Raw genomic sequence first — 15,270 nt, 5'->3', positions numbered from 1 at the left:
TAAGACATGAACTATTGGCTGCCATATAGCCTTATTGATATTGTTGGCTTTACCTTACACATAAATGCAATGCTTTTGTTTTACATTTCTTTTGCATTCATTGAAGCCACCCATTTAAGGGGAGTTGCGACTGGTGTGATAAGCCATAATAAATCTGAACAGAAATTTGAAATGTCATTGCCCATCCTTTACCCACAAGATGGTACTCAAGAACATTTTCATATTTCTGTTGATCATGGACATTTTTCCTTTATAGTATTTTAATAAAAGATAACTGCATTTTGCATGACATGTTCGTTTTTTTTCATTTTTCAGGTGTTATTCTTTTGCTTTTGCTGCAGTATTTTCAGCAGACAGTCATTTTGACTGTTTTCTGTAAATATTTGCATTAGCAGATCCTTACTACTGACTGAAAAAGATGCCCAAGAAAAAAAAAACTGATAAATAAGCTGCTGTCATAATAGTTCAAAAGGTTATTTGGGTAAATGATCTCATCTGCTCGGAGTTCATTGAAAGGTCAATGATGAGTGTCAGTGGTGGGAGGAAGAGCCAGTCCGTTTCTCCTCAGAGGTGGAAAAGGCTAGTTAGGGTGTTCAATCTTCAGACGCCTCCCCTGCTTTTAACTGGAACCTCCTGCCATGAGCAAGGGTCCAGCTGGGGTTTATCACACACGAGAGAGATATTTCTGTTAGTGTAGTGTAATCTCTGAACTAATACAGATAACACTTGCACATAGCTGGGTTCCGATCTCCTACCAGTATAAGCAGTCCAGCTGAGAATGAGGGTGGCATGGTTACATTATTCCAAATGCCAGGCTGTGAAAACTGGATAGCTGGAGGCTGGACCGGAAGTTTAAGTGACCTTACCATGGAAGGATCAGAAGATGATGTATATGTTACCTTCTATGATCCCAAGCAACCCCAGCAGATGACCATCATCGAATTGGATCAAGAGAGAGCTTCCAGCTCTGAATCACAGCTAGTGGCTCAGCAAGGGGCTTTGAAATATTACACCTTACAAATTAATTCTTATTAAAAATCCCATAAAAATAGATAAGAATATTCACTTTTCAGAATGAGCAAACTTTTCACATTTCAGAATTTTAAGTGAATCCAAGTTTCACTCTTTTTTCACATTTTTTTTTCTCATTACATTACATTGCATCATTTAGCAGATGCTCTTACCCAGAGCGACATACAAATAAGCGCATTACTATGCTAAGAGTAGACATCATAAGGTATTACAAGAGGTCAGTAAGATACAAAGTTAAGTGCTAGGCTAGTGTGGAGTTTTTTTTTTTTTTTTTTTGAACATTACAATACATGACAAACATAACAATTGATAGGATGGAATGACATATATAGGAGGGAAGGTAGGTTACAGATAGAGCTTGAACAGATGAGTTTAAAGTTTTTTCTTGAAGGCGTCCAGGGAGTCTGTTGCCCGAATCTTGACAGGAAGCTCATTCCACCAGTGTGGAGCCAGTACTAGGAAGAGGTGGGTTCGAGAGATGCTGCCCTTGTATTTCGGGACACGGAGGTGACCCGAGGTAGCAGAGCGCAGCACTCTTGCAGGCTTGTAGGAGTGTATCATGTCCTGTATGTACTGGGGGGCTGATCTGTTAAGTCCCTTAAAGGTTAGTAGCAAGGTCTTGAACTTGATCCTTGCTGCAACTGGTAGCCAGTGGAGGGACTCAATGAGAACATTTGTAGTGCTTTCGTTTGCTGTAGCCTCAAAATTGTAAATCAATTGAACAAAGTGTCTTTTCACTCATTGGGAATGGAATACATGTCCTTGCAGGCTATAAACATCCTTGTAACCTCAGTCTATAGGCGCCACATTTTACAGTGTGCATTTTATTGACAATACCGACACCAATATGCAGCTAAGGCGCAGTTGGAGGGAAAAAAATGAAATGCCTCACGTATGACATTGACATTCAATCCTTGCAGTATAAATCCCGTTGGACAGAATGTGGCAGTGCTGTATGGCGTGCAGTAGGGACATTAGCCATGTGGGCTCCAGATGCGGAGGCGGATGAGAGGTTCAATGCTGCTGACAGCAGTGCCTTGACAGTGGGTGTCAGCTGGAGAAGGGACCAGATCTCTTCACCATGCTGATTGATTGATCTCAGAATCAGGACTGGTATTTCCCAGCAATCATTTTCAAAGGACAGCGTCAAAAGAGGTTGAGGTATTCAGGGTTTGCCAAGCGTTCATTTAAAGAATACGGAGGAATAATCATTGCAGACACAACTGAGCAGTTTACACACATGTTCCCCAATCTCCTCATTTCCGAAAAATGTAACCTCCAAGAATAATAATAAAAATATACAACACATGCAAACCATATTTGAATAAGAAAATCTCAGCTGCAAGAACTGAGAATGTCATACTATAATAACATTGTGTATTTCTACCCTCTGATATTGAGAAACAGAAGTTTGTGCCACTTCCTGCTCAATAATAAATTAGTAAAACATTCATCACACAAAGCGACCACAGTAATGCATAGAGGGATTGTTGTTATGGCATTTAGTCTATACTTCCAAATGCAGAGAATCCAATGGTGGATTAATTGTTATAGTGATACAGAGTGGCCCCTACAATCGGGATGTGGAATGAGTTGAATTTCAACAGTACATTCTAACAGTGGAATAAACTCAATGTTCAAAGAGTTTAGTATATAGGTGTGTTGTGACCACAGTGATGGCTTGTAGAATGAGAGAAGGGGGGCTTATTTTTATCTGTATGTGAGTGTGTACTGGTTATTCTGGTCATGCTATTTCAAATAGCATGACTGAAATGCTAACATCCCAGAGTCCTTATCCTGTTCCATGCCAAAAATCAAAACTTTGAGAATAACAATTCAATCAAGCAGAGTGAAGGAAGCCATTATTTTTCAATGAGAGCTCTGCAAATGCCATCAACACATCCGTCAACGTTAATGCAAGACCTTGCATTCCAGGGATAATGAACATGGTGACCGCACTCAGCTGTGAAATCAATCAAACTGCTGCATACGACGACTCCTGGCTCAAAGTGCAGAACCTCTTCATTTTGCGAAACCATCAGAGGCAGCTTTTGATGTCCAGAAAATCATGTCATGTCCATGTGCAGATTAGCTCTATTTGGCTCTTCACTGTGCAGCTGCTGCAGTTGAGAGAATCCTCGCTGCACAGACTTTCAGGCTGAAAGGTACAGGGCCCAAAAGTTGAAACAGTGTGGAACAGGTGTCTATACATTCCTTTAACAAATCCCGAACCCCTTTGAGTGTAACAGTCCGAAGGAGAAGAAGGGTGTAAATATTTGTTTCAGATCTATTTGAAATGCAAAGGTGCCAGGCCTTATGGTGGCTCTACTCATATGGCAGGTATTCAACAGAAAGTGTTTACATAGATTCCTCCAGCATAACCCAATTATTGTATGTACAAAAGATCCTTTGTCCTTTATAATTATTCCACATCTGTTACCATACATCATCCAGAAATGGATCACAACACAATGTCATCACATAAGCCTCACAAGTAACTGACTCAGTTTATACTGAAATGTTTCTCAATGCATGATAGATCCTGTATCTAATTCCCAAAACTAACAGATACATGAATGATGAAGCAAGAAGTTAAGTTTATCCAAACAATAAGAAATTACTTAGAGATGGTACATGAAGTGAAGTTAAATTAAAGTTATATTGTATACATCGTTATATGTGTCTGGTGAGGCTAAACCAAGCCCTCTACTTGATTGTGTTATACGTAGCTAAAAACCATAATTTCTGCCTGTACATGATCCATACCATTTACAACGTGTGTTTAACTGGAAGTTGTGTGAAAATGACAGAGTAGAGTTTAAACAACAGTCTGCAGTGATCAGTAGTTCAGCTCCTGATTTATTTGTTTCCGGTTGTTTTGCTGCCCAGAACCCTGGCACACTGTGAGAGAGTAACAATGACTGAACAGTTCCTAATCAAAAGTGGTAGGCAAGCAGGTAATTGGTAGCCATTTTTATTTAAAGATTCATTCATTCCCTTTAGCAATTTAAAGAAAGTTAAAAGGTTTTGATGTTTCTCTGGTACTTTATGTAAATCATTAATTGTTTTTTTTTTTCTTCCATGAATGGCTTTCATTTGTAGCACATACATTTAGAGGTCCAGGGACAAAAGCTGGAATGAAGATCACACTCAACATGTGTAGAGAAGCTTTTTAGTGTTAGAAGCATTAGCAAGCTTTCTGTGTACCACCACGAAACTGTTTCAGTGCTGTGAGAAAGCTCTTCACTAAGATCACTAACACTTATTGACAAAAAAAACATTCAGAAGTGAGCTGCTGGCTTCTCTGTATTCATATGACATGTTATGTTTCAAAAATGAATGGAGCATAGTTTCCAACATAACTACTGATGAATTATAAGTGTGACTTTTTCAGTAGCTGCATGTCTTACTGTACATAGTATTTCTTTTTTGTTGTCTGGTATTGAGATTGTTCAGATGAAAGCTTTTAGGTGAAATACAATTTTTTTAAAAATAAAACTATATTCTTTGACTCTTCCATTACCCCCATGTGGTGTGGAACCTTTACTGATTTGTTTCATGCACCTTGGTGTAACCACAAAGCAGTGCCGGTACATTTCTTTGGTTAATATCATGTTAGTGTTATGAATTATGTTCATGTAGAGTATTATTAAGGCTCGTGTGAGGGGAATATTTACATTTCAGACCAAACTCGAGACCGGTTAACCTCCAACACCAGCATTATCTTCCTCCTCAAAGCAATTATTTATCACACTCATAATTTATGTTCAGATACTCTAAATATACCCTAATGATTAGCATTGTTTAAACAACCTCTGACATTTTCTCCATTCAGACAACATATGAGTTAAAGCAGCATCTGGAAGTCTTGAAATAATAACCTTTAGCTCTCTTAAATGTTTGCTGTACTAACACACTTGTCATTTGAATGACTGCACTCCCTTCTTATAATTACCACTGATGGACCAACCTTAATGTGATGTTTGGATGAGACTGGTCCTAATGGGGAAAAGTTAACAAATTAGAAGTTTTTTTTTTTCCTCAGTGGTCAAAACATGGGCTTTTTCAAAGTCAGACATCAGTAGTCACTGAGTAACGTGTAACTAAAACCACAAACATTTGGTTTTACTGTCTACACAGTTGAAAGATTATTTAAATGTATGAAATAATGACATTTTTCTAGATTTTAAAAAAGTATTTCCCCTGTTTACTTTAAATATTCATTTGTAGAACAACATGAAGGGAACATCAAGTATCAACTTGTGATTTTAGGAAGACACCATCATGTACAAAAATGTGATTAAAAAAAAAACCTAAACAAGAAAACATCATATACATTTATACAAACTGGTATATTGGTAGCATGTTTCTTGTTATAAAAGATTTTGGTTAAATTAATTATGCTGTTGCTGTGATGGTCAGCAAATAAACTAAGAAATAAGTACACAAAACAATACAGCTTTCTGCTCTCTAGCATTTGTGATATTCTCAATATTGAAACACTGCACTCCATGACAGAAATCTGCCTTGAACATGTTGCATATACATACAGAGGCTTGCATATGTGGTTCAAATAAAATGTGTAAAAGGTTTGTGCTGATTTTCTCATTATTTTCAGTATGTGCAGTAAAACATCAGCCCAGCAGTGATTTAGCATACATCTGGAGGATCAAAATGTAAGCAATTGAAGAGGGATGTGATTGGTGTGCTGGAAGGTGGCTGGGCTGGGGTACGCTGTGATTAATTTTGTGGCTTGGACAGATGCAATAAACAGACACTATACTGCAGCCACTGGATGTGATTTTAACCAGGCCTTCACATTTTCACCAGAAGACAGCTAGCTGGTCCTTCTTCTTTTGTTTCTTTCAGGAGAAGGTTTTTTGGGATTAGTTTTCAAGAGGCCATTTCTGTTGGTAACCAATTCGGTTTCAAGCATCAACATTCCTAACTGGGGTCAACAAAGGCTGAAAATGTAATTACAGTGCAGTTTGCTACTGTATGTGAAAAAAGCCATCAATCTGTAAATGTATGCAGGATCATTTGAAAGAGAAGAGTGTGTAAGTGGACAAAAAGTTACCATTAGGTTTAAAAGGAGGTTAAGTTAGGAGTAAGAAATCTATTAAACAATCCTTCTGTTGAAATTGATCAAAGATTAAATATTTCTGATGACGTTCTGCCTGTACGTCAGGTCCTACTCCAGCATCACCATCCAAAATTAGATCCTTGGCCTCACACATTTAGGAAGAAGCAGGGATCTCATCATCCCCTTGAAAGGGCAACATACCAAACTAGATTGGAAAGAATTGTCAACAATTTTCATTTTTTATATTGAGAACATTTCATGTAGCATACTGGTAATACAGCAACAGCAACAGTAACTGGATACTGTAACTGGATTCTGTAGTTGAGCAACTGTCTAAAGCTACTTCCATGCAATATTACTGAGAAAAGTGATAGCTACTGTTATTGAGTATTGGTAATGGTTTAAAATGACAATGCAGAGATAGACTAGTGTAACACCCTTGATTAAGGGCTCTTACTTTGGTTTATAAAGAAAACGGTGAAAGTAAGGTTACATGTACTAAAGCATGGCATTAGGTATCACACATTTTAAATTGGCTAAATAAGAGAGCAATAATGATGCAATGAAATGCATTGTGCGGGCAGCTAATAGCTAATACACTATGCAAAGTTCATATTTTCCCCCACACAAATTCAGCCTATTATTGGGGGGAATTAATAGGGAAAGCTAGAGAGGCAGTGTGATTGTCCAGCTGAATGCATGTCACTTCTGTGTTTGCCTGCCTCTGTGGCTTGAAACCGTAATGGAAGTTTTATGGGATAGTCACAGTACCCAGGAATAAAAGCTCACTAGAGAGTCATTGACAGACCTTCTGAAACATCTGCACTGGAACTGGTCAAGGAATTCATCCCAGTGGTGTGGCTGAGAGTAACAAACCCAACTGGTCCACAGTACAATATGTGTTGTGTTCCTGTGAAATCTGTGGTGAACAGAAAAAAAGCGAGGTGATCTCGGGTTACTATTAGATATTCCAGTTGTTTTTTTTCTTTAATCAAAAACTTTCAAAGTCAATCTGAATGAAAGGCTGCGCTCATTCAAAAGTAAACACCCTTTGAGAAAAGCATTGTGACTCCCTAATTCACTAAGTAGTTTGAAATTTGAATTATGGCATAGGTATTAGTAAATGGGTGTGATCTTGATAGATGGACAAGGGATATGAACAGGGACTCTGTATGCTGCATTGAAATTTGGTTTGTCTTTGGAAGGTTTATCACGTGAAGTGCATATGCTGTAAGCAACCACTCGATTGGAAATCTAAAACAAATCACTCACATTTTCTTCTAGGATGATACAAATAGCTAGGCTCTGCCAGATGTTAATACTATAAACAACCTTGGCTGACTGGGGCACTTCCCTTCACTGCTAACACTTTAAGTTGGAGAGATTACTGTAGCTTTCGGGGCCAACGGCAACATTTATAGAGGGATCCTTCCATTCCATTTAGTGCAAGGACAGATCTGGCAAGCACTAAAATTTACTGCACGACTTTATTCAAATAAACCAAAGATAAAAATGAATCAAAATCTATTCCCTAATTTCTACTCTTCAGATAAATAAATCCTTTGTGGTTATTGCACAAAAGTTAAACTCCAAATATTTCATCTGTGGCTAATGCTGGAAGACAACTGGAAGCACTGTACAGACCTTTCTAAACAAATTCCATCTGACCACGGTGTTTAAAATCGATGTAGCCACTGTGTTAATGTATATATTAGGCCTGGCCCTACTTGTGCTGGGTGAGGCTCTCCACAGCAGCTGCCATTCTCCTGACTCGCTCCCAGGGGTGGGGCTGTTTGTGTTCCGGTTGCTGCTGTGCCTTTTCTGCTATCCAGACCTCAAAAAGTGGGCCAGCTAACAGCCAATCACAGGAGGAATATAGTACTGTCAAGGCACAGGCTTTAGAGGACAAAATCCTGTTTGAAAGAGAGAGAGAGTGACAATTTTCTGCTCTCAAGTGAGGCCAGGTTTCAAATGAACAAGGTATGCAATATATAATATTAACTGCACCAAGAGAACATCTATTACATGACTTATCATCTGAGAGTTTCAGTTGAAATGTTCCGCCTTGAACATACAATCTTCCATTTGAACATTCAATCTAAGTCCCCTCTCCCTTACTAAGGTTACTACAAGAGATTTGTTATTATGGTGTATGAAGTTATCATACAAAAACGAAGCCAGGCCTCTCATTCAGGCATTTGAGAGAAGAGCCTCGGCCAAGGAAGGAGTGCTCAGGGAAGTATTCCAGGGAACAATATAAGCTTTTAATTCTGAATATAATCTAAAATCTAATAAGGCACAAGGTAACAGCCAAGGTGTAGACATTTCTATTTGACAATTGAGGAAAGATACATGGTTTGGACCTGGTCAATATGAAGTTATTATTCCAGATGGGAGATATACAATTACTACCCCACATACTTATTTGCTTGTTCCTCCACCTCTAAAGAATCATTTACACTTAAGTTCATGCAAAGAGAAAAAAGAGCCATTTCTATTGCACTGGCCAATACCATCACCTGCTAGTCCTGATACTCCAGCATTTTAATGTGGCAGCTGTCTTAAGGCTCGACAGTATGCACCATCATGTGCTGTCTACAGTCCTATAAACCAACAGTCAACACTTGGTGAACTCATGGTCTTCCAAATCCTCATTGAGCAGTATTAACAATTAGATCTTCAGATGGGAATACAACAAGCTATTTCTCTGTTTGTTCTGTAGTTTCTTCTGTCCTCATGTTTGCACTTTTGACATGCTTCCTTTAATAGCGCCATCCAGCTGAATAAAATACAGTCCTCAGATTGTGACGGATCATGTTATTCTGAAAACTGCCAAACGTAGAGGATGTATTTGATATTAATTAGACCCATTGTAAGAGGAAGCTAATGCAAGATTTTATATATTTGCTGCTATATACTCTATTCTAAGAATCTATTACCTACGTGCAAACCGCTCAGAGAGGCTGAATAGTGAAGAATAAAACAGATCTACTCCTTGTTTGCTGGTCTGAGAGATGAAAATGGCAAATTCCATGAGAGGCTCCCTGGGCAACTTAGACCACAGTAGCAATGACAGAAAGCTGTTGGATGCAAAGTAAGACCAAGGTACAATGTACCATTACGCTTGGTTCAGCTCTGTCATGCTCTTCAGTGCAGAGCTGAGACCTGAGAAGCCACAGTCATTGTCATTCACCCCAGGTCTCTGACACATGTCCTACAGTCACCGACATCAATTATTTTGTTTTGACAGAGGTTCCAGAGGTGCATATGACTGACAGTGGCTGAGCTGTATTTGTCTCTGGGGTCAAGAGAACAAACTGGCACATCTGGTGATATATTCTGCCTGCCACCCTTCTATTGACATATTTTGAGGCAATCCTGTCATTAGTGACAATGCTTTACAAGTTTCATCTTCCCCAAATCATTTTCCCCTGGTGTCATGTTTCTTTCTTAATTGGCAACATCAGGCAGAAATAAGATAATTAATATAGATATAAGATAATTAATATTGGATCATAAAAACTGCCTGTGTTTAATTTTCATCTCTAGCATTTATGAAAAGTCATGCACTAATGGGCACTGTTAATTAAATGACCTATAAATGTTGGCTGCTCTCTCTGAATACCTACATAAACATTTCAGTGAGTGTATATATTGCCACGGCTTATTGCTCATTGGCCTTATCATGTCCATTTACTAAGTATAGCAATAAGAAAATGGTAGCTGTAATAATGTCCTGACTATTGGTAGCATATCATATTTCCTCACATTAGAAGTGTTTATAGTACGATCAACTGGTGATCAATTCAAAAGATGCTTTCCTGGAGTATCAGACTCTACAGTTTTGTGTTATTGATACACCATTTCCATATTACAGCATCAGTGATAATGAACTGGATTAATATATCATGTTATCCTTTTTCAACCACCTCAATGTCTTGTAAACAGCTCCCACACTCTATTCCCTGGAAGAGAACTGCTGTTTTATCCTGGAACAAGGTGCTTCATTGGAATTGCTTCCGAAACATCTACTTATATTAATATAACACTGTTCAAAATATGAAATTCTGAACCATTCTGATAAATGTTTTTGAAAGCCTTACATACAATAAACACAATCTATAGGATCATATGAGATTATTTTCAGCATAAAGAAGCAAACTTTTACAGTATGCATCAGTCATGCTGAAAAATGTACAATATTGTCCTGCAGAGGTCAGTATCCTACTGTGTTCATTTTGGAATCTCATGCGCAGCTCTGTCGCCCTCTAGTGTCATATTACCATACACAAAATATTCACACCACTACTACTGGATTATTTTTAAGCATATTGATCATAGATGATTTCATCTTAAATGGACATAGTTATAAATAAAGGTTGAACATATGCTACTGAAACATGCCCTGCAGCATCTCATTGTCACCACATATTATGGAAGCAAAAACTTAATGTGTTTTAATGCAGTTTATGTACCTTGCAAAAATCATTGTAATGAGCTTCCCTTTGGTACCACTGAAGAGCAGTTAATCTGTGCTTTTCTTTTGAATTGTGTATTAATTGTTATCTGATCAGGTGAACATATCTGAGCTTGTTATTTTCGGTATATACAGGACTTGAGATGCTATTAATACCTGAAGTTATTTAATGACTAAATTCACATTTACTTACTCTTAACACCCCGCTGATTCTGTCCTAATCTTGACTTTAATAGAGTGTTATAACCAAATAAACTATATTACCTTTTCTAATAAAAAAATGTATGTTCCTAATAATGATAAGTTGTTGCAATACACACATTGATTGTTGAATTATCTGGGAGTCAAAGGGGGGATTCTATGTAAAAAGCTATGCATTCTATTTGTTCAGGTTCATCCTACATTGAACTTAAGATTGGAAACCTTGCCTTTGTTGCCTAGAATTGGGTTCATTGCAAAATGCAGCTAATTCAGTCTTCAGGTCTCCATCAGTACTGAAATAACACATTCTACAATGTGTGAGATCATTTCACTAAATGCCATTTCAGAGAAATCTGGTAGTGAAATCTGAAAGTAAAAAGCGAGGCTTTTCATTATTAGGTTACATAACTGCTCTGTCATAACCTCACTTTTGAATTTCTCAGATAAATGGAATGATGCTTCAGTCGAATGACCAAAGAGAAACCAGACTTAAATCTATGATGAAAATAAATGAATTAAATGAATTTGACTCTGGTGTCATCACTGTGATGACAATGTAGAGAACAGCAGATTTGTTCTACTATCTATTGTCCTCTTGGTTCCGTGTAAAACAAACTACTCAGCAGCAATAGCTTCTTCTCTCTGAAAATCTGCCACAATGTCTGATTCATGATGCAATTACAATGTGCTTCTATATTGCTCAGGTCCACTTGAAACACAATGAAAGACAGCAATCCATAAAAATAATTTGAAAAGGAATCTGCAGAAAAATAAACATGTCATTAGTTTCCCTCAATGAGGTCTGAAATACACAGCTTGGTCATTACTACTTCTGCATAATCACATTTTTAATAACATTGAATAAGGTTCTTTGTACTCATCTCATTAAAGAGGAATGCTTTGCGTAGAAGACAGCATAGAAAATGCAGACTGACTGCAATCCCACATTACTGAGAGTCATGTTCTTTTACAACCCTTTTTGCTCCCAGAAAAATGATTTATTAGCTAGACCTGATGCATTTCACTGAACTCTTTACCTTTGTGACTTGTCCAGTCAAGTCACAGCAAGCATTTGTGTCTTTCTCTCGCCACTACAAATTGAGGTAATCAATCAAGGCAATAAGAGAACCTTTTTGTATCAAACAGATAAATAAATTGGCTCCACAGAGTAACTGTGAAATTAGAAATAATTAAAGAAATTTTCAAAGCTCTGTGATACATCTGTGAGTTTTGTGGTTGCACATTTCACAGCTGCTTTAACTAACACCTCCCCCTTCTTTTGTGTACGCTGCAGATCTCTCTGGAATTGTGAAAGAAAAAAATAGTCAGCACATGGAACATTCTGTGCTTTTGCACCCTCCCTCACAAAGTGCAACATGCATGTCTTTGACACACAACAGTGTCAGGCCATCTCCAATGACAATTTGCCTCATCTTTGTCTTAATCTGTGTCACAGTGTCTGGTTTTAGAGAATTCCACAGGCTCCTTTTTAGAACAACTTCAGACCTTTCTGGGATGTACCATTTCATTAATTTTATTTGCAGACTTCATCTTAATGTTTCACCTGCTTTGCCTGTGCCATTTTGCTTACACATGCTGTATTTAATAATTCACATTTACTGCACATGTGACAGGATGCATCGCTAACCTTCAACAACATTGAAGGTCCCACATGCAACGTTAAAAGAAACTGCTTTACAGATTCACTACTAGTAATAATAGTAACAGCCTAATGTGAGCTCATGTTTCATAGCAGACCTGATTTGACATACCATTTCTGACAACTGGAGGTGAAGGACATTAGACAGGGATAGAGAAAATGACAAATTACCAATATATAGTGAATACATTTTTATCCAGCTGCAGATTTAAAAAGCCAACATTTGTAAATTTTGATTAGAAACAATGATGACATGCAAATCACATCTGTGCAACAGAAATCAGTGACATGCTTTCAGTGTAGGTTTGCAAAGCGGGTTGTGTGATTTTTTTTTTATTTCACTGCTGCACATGTAGGTACCTTACCTAGATGATCAGTTTTTGTTCCATGCAAAATGAGCGGTCATGTACAAATATGTCTGACATGAAAATGTTGATATTACAGCAAACACACCAATGGGAGCAGAACACAACAGGTAATGTGAACTTATTTATTCCTTGTAGCAGAGGAAGGGAATAGCCAGGGTAGGCGGGCAGAAATATCCTTTTCCTGAACATGAATTGTACTTAAACTTTTCGTAAACTTCTTGTAAATACAAAATTCTGTATGCAGATTGAGATGATGGTATTTGAAAGAGATTATTTAAAATTCACAGTTCAGCTGAATTGCTATAGGGGAAATGGACCAACACTTTGAGAAACTATAGAAAATATCACGCATGGAGGCACATAAAAAGTGAAGAAGTGAAGTCACTGAATCATCCATGAATATGCCTGTGAAGAGCATTTCTCAGGCCAACAGTCATCTCAGTATTGCCCCAATAAGACAAGACTCATCTGCACTATGACTTCATCTTCACAGTTTGCCTACCTACATCCTTTGATACCAGAGATACTCAGTGTCTGTAATTGACAAAATATACAAATTCATTTCTGAAGATGCTTTATTCAATAAATGAGCGGTATTTACAGATGTGCACTGTAGAAAGGATGGTTTTCATACAAGCTCTTTTCCTGTTGGCTTCCTCTTGACACAATGCAGAAAGAGAAATACTTCAACAAAGACTCAAATTTACATCATTTAAAACAAACAACAACAAAAAAAATATACATCAATTTAATTTCATGCAAAATATCAAACCATTCTGACTATTCAAAATGACTTATTTAAATACTCTTTAATTGGAAACATTAATTAAATCTTGTTTTACTGTACACAAATGTGTGAAGTGGCAGCAAAATCTAAGAATTTTCAAAGTTATTCAGGAATGTGTGAGTATGCTGATATGTTTACCTAGGCATATGGCACTATTTGGTTAGTTCATTTTAAATTCCTCATCTACATCTTTCGGAATCTTCTCTTAAAGATATTTTACAGTTATAAAATATTTACAGCTATTGAATATAATCATTTATTAATGAAGTGTGGATTAGATGGTGACATCAGTATTGTTTTTACTCATAAATTCAATGATCACTCAAAGGTGACATGTAATTAACCATATACTATGCAGGTCTTTAAATTCATTATTCACTCTCAATAACAAAACCATAATGGAATATGAGAAGCAATGCGTGTATCTAAATGTAGGATCTCTTACACACAGTAACATGTATGTGACATGGGTGATATTTTTTAGCATTAATAAACTCAAGGAAACAGAATATTGTAACCTGGCAGGTAAAGACAGGGAACAGACATAAATAATAGATATGCCCCATTATAAAGTACACATTCTCTGCCAAAAATATGTGCTCTTCAAATGTAAGGTGAAGACGACATGCTTTCATCTGAAGAAATAGCCCAAGCAGCTCCAATAGAGGGTATACTGAGCAAAAGCAAGGCATTGTTGTATTCTTGTTCTGCTCCTCATAGGTAAAAATAAAACAGAAACAGTTCACAAATTTGTTTGAATCACTTTGAATGTGATCACTCATTTGTGAGAGAGAATCTACTCTTTTCTGGTTATCTGGTTAACAATTTGATTTCTTAGATGTATCTGAAAGACTGTACATACAGCTGCATGATGTGAAATAACCCTGACAAAAAATTAAACAGTCTGTTACCTGATGGCGTTCCCATAGAGCAATACTAAATGGATAAAGTATACATTTCTTTGACTAGAAACGTGTGCAAATAGCAGACTGTCCAGCATCAAGAACAGGAGCAGACTCAGTCTTTGAAAGAATAACTTACAAACTACAAAGAATAATACTACCTGATTTGTAAACGTAAAAACTTGATTTGGCTGAAAAATAAATCAGCAAACAGGGAAGTCATCACAAATACTTTCTAAACAATACAGTGAACAGAAGTCAACCCCTACTGCAATAAGAAATGCTGCCTTTTGAACCACTGAAGATCAAAATGGTGGCGTGTGTTTTACATGTGGTATGTGAAGAAAATAGGAACTTTCTGGAAATGTCTGTCATTATGACAAACAAACATTCTCCTTTACATTGCTATCTATACCATAAAGGGTATAAATAGTGCTACTGTACTATACAAACTCCTGTGGGAATGTATGAAGCGTGTTATTTTAATGAATACAATTGCAAGTGGTGTGTAGTAACATTACAGAGAACACTGACAGTAAAGCTGTGAGATACACAAGTCACTGTAGCTGGTATTGGTCCAGATGTGTGTTCCTCATAATGACTGGAACACCTCAAATATTAGGCCTAAAGATATAATTGACATTTCTCTCATTTGGCTTTGCATAGTGTTCTAAGTGTCTTCTCAGGGTGTAGTTTTAAGCACAGCCAAGTTCTCTGCACACAGGTTCACTCCTGACCTGCTTGTATCACCGCGACATTT

The sequence above is a fragment of the Megalops cyprinoides genome, chromosome 18 (assembly GCF_013368585.1).
Source record: "Megalops cyprinoides isolate fMegCyp1 chromosome 18, fMegCyp1.pri, whole genome shotgun sequence".
Lineage (NCBI taxonomy): Eukaryota > Metazoa > Chordata > Actinopteri > Elopiformes > Megalopidae > Megalops > Megalops cyprinoides.
Note: the sequence above shows the minus strand (reverse complement) of the source record.